Raw genomic sequence first — 3,024 nt, 5'->3', positions numbered from 1 at the left:
TCAACATGTGAACGTGGGGGACACGATTTAGTCCACAGCAGCAGCCCTGCCCGCTAGAGAAGCTGCTGGAACGCTGAGCCTAAGGACCACTCCAGCCGCCTCCCTGGAGGAAGGCCTTCCAGAGTGTGACCTGTGAAAGGAGAGCGTGAGCTCTGCACCCTTAACAGAGTTTGGGGTGAAGTCAAGCAAACAGAGGGCCGGAGAAGGCTAGAATTTTCTACTGAGACCTGGAAACTGATCCCAACCCAGTTCGTTTATAATCAACAGCCACCAGTCAGCATGAGCTCAGCTAAAGCAAACTCGGAATGAGGCTGTCACATCCTAGACCTAAACTTGCCACCGAACCATCCGCTCTCGGGTTGGCCTGCCTCCAACCTTGTCGGACCTCGGGCTGACCCGATATACCACCAGGACCTCCCCAGCTCCCCTGGGATTCCGGGGTAGCGTCGCAAAGACCGGTATGTTTGGTGAGAGAGTCTCGAAGAGCATTTTAGCCTCCTGACATCTTCAGCACCTCGGGATGCTGAGTCCAGGCGGAGCTCAGAGGAGTGACCGCCACACAAATTAGTCCACATTGCATCGCCTTTCCAAACCCCGCCCAGTGCAGTCTCCACTCCTATCCATCACCATCATAAAACAAACCGCAGAAGCAGGGCTGACCCTTTGAAGGTGAGATGGGACTGCCTATCGCTGGATCGCCCCCTTTCCCGTCTCTTCCCACAGCACCTTGAAAAATCACCTTTTATCGTCTGAGGCTCTTCGACTCTGTGCTCCTGCAAACTTTTACTCCCTCTCTTTAAAACAAATAAAAAAACACAACCCTGTGACTTGTGGAAAGTTGATCACCTCTGCTCCTCAAGCTGGTCCCTGGGGCTTCAGTTCATCTTGCCCGTGAAGGTCAAGGTCAAAGGGCAGTGCAGGTGCTACAGAGCAGTTAACACGTGAACCTGGAGGAAAAGAAAACGGAAGTCTGGCGTCTGGCTCAGAGCCTCGAGCTGAGGACAGTGGAGCCGAGGAAAGTGTAACCCAGCTCAGGCCCACTGGAGCGCACACCCGAAATGAGTTAATTAGTGATGAGAAAGAGTTTGCTTACCCTCCGTCCACCCTGACAGCTCTGAGGAGGAAGCGACTTTTCCATTTCTTTCACCGAGGCATCCCGAATCTCTAGCACGCCGCCTTGCACAGAGCTGGGCGCTCAGTAAACATTTGTTGACCGGTTAACTGGCCTTATTTTTTGCTAACCTCCAATTTAACTTATGAATGTGCATATCTTGACTAAAATAAGATTGCAGAGGGCATATCAACCTCCGCTGAGATGTATTTTGAGTTTGAGAATAAGTGTAAAGGAGCATTAAACATTGTAACTGCATGTGTGTAAATTAAGTTAGTAACCAATGGTAGAATAAGATTGTGGGTGGGACGTAATCGTAATGCCATACGTAGCAGGTGTTTCGATGGCTCTGTTGTCCGGATGAGGAAACCAAGGGCCGACGATGAAGAGGAATTCGCCCACGCCATACAGTTAACAACAGCAGAGCCTGAGTCTGACTCAAGAGCACCGGCGTTCTGCTTCTGTTAGATTTAGTGGTTCTTTGGAGAGGGCACTGGACCAGGCACTTTGTTCTACTGCTACCTCTGCCTTTGACCTTTGGGAGACTGGAGGCCAGCTTGAAGCCTCTGTTATCTCATCCATAAGTAAGAGCCATCTGGAAGTGCTGTGCACAGGTCTGGCGTGCTGACGTCACGAGCACAGGACTGGTTGGGCCGATCATCACCTCCGGCAAGAACGGTCTGGCCCAGAGAGAGCCAGGCTGCGGTCCAGTCTGCTGGCGAGCAGAGGCAGGTGGCCTGCCAGGGCCGGAACTGCTGCCAGAAGTCTAGGTCTGGGGGAAAAGAATTGGCTAGAATACCCGCCTCACCCACACTTAGGACATTTCACCCTATAAACCTGGGAGTGACTTGGTGCTTGCGGCAAGCAGGCAAAGCAGTACAGGAAAATAGCACAAGCAGGACCTTTGGAGCCCAGAGAAATGCCTTTTCAGGGAAAGAAATCGGGATTGCATCCGTTTCTAATAGACGTCTAGAAACTGCTTTGGTTTTCATAAATATAATGGGCTTCCTAAAATAGGGCCATGGTCTAAAACATTGGAGAAAGAAATTTAATAGTAAGAATTAGAAAAGCAAAAACAAAAAGGTCCCCACTCACAGCTATGAACGTCGCGAGATCCCAGTCCTGTGCCGTCCTGGCCAAGCAGAGGCTTTCGGTGGGCAGGTCCACTGCATCCGGGGCTTGGCACGCGAGAGGTGGACGAGAACGTGCAGCATCTTGGGCCTCACCTGAGACCTACTGAATCGGAACCTGAGTTTTTGATGAGACTCCAGGTGATTTGAGTGCACATTAAAGTTTGAGAAGTGCTGACCTACAGGTCCTCTGGGCCATCTGACATTCTCCAAGTCAGGAAAGGGAAGCCCGGGAGAGGAAGTCATTTACTCCAGGTGACAGGAAGTCGGTGGCTGTGCCAGGGGAGCCCCGCCCCCGGCCTGAGGCATGACTGCTATTCCTTCCTCTGCCTCAGCACTTCCTCCCCAGCTATGAGACTCTCTTCCTCTTCCTGTGGCCCCAGAGATGGATGGGAGATGGACAGCTGGGTGGCCTTTGAGAGCGGCTAAAGGCCGGGGACACAAAACACCCCTGCAAAAGAACCGAGATGGAGAATCCATATTTCCCAGAATCCTTGCAGGGGCTGCAGAGTCCGGAGAAGGATGAGGCAAACATGGCCGGTGCCTTTCCCTGCACCCTAGGCTCACCTCCCCAACACGCAGGTGTATTTTCTGTCGGAACCTGGATCCTTTGAGCACAGGAGTGTGCCATGTTTGAAATGTCAAGGAACTGCTGCCTCAGAGGACAGCCCTTAACCGCTGAGCTAGTGGATAAAGACCTCGCTTCCTCACCCTGCGGGGCGGGGGCCACTTTGGTGTGAACCCTATGCAGTCTTGCAGAGGACCCTGGGGCACTGAGTCCCA

The sequence above is a fragment of the Pteropus vampyrus genome, unplaced genomic scaffold (genome assembly GCF_000151845.1).
Source record: "Pteropus vampyrus isolate Shadow unplaced genomic scaffold, Pvam_2.0 Scaffold204, whole genome shotgun sequence".
NCBI classification, from domain to species: Eukaryota; Metazoa; Chordata; class Mammalia; order Chiroptera; family Pteropodidae; genus Pteropus; species Pteropus vampyrus.
The sequence above is the reverse complement of the archived record's forward strand: the minus strand, read 5'-3'. Positions refer to the sequence as shown.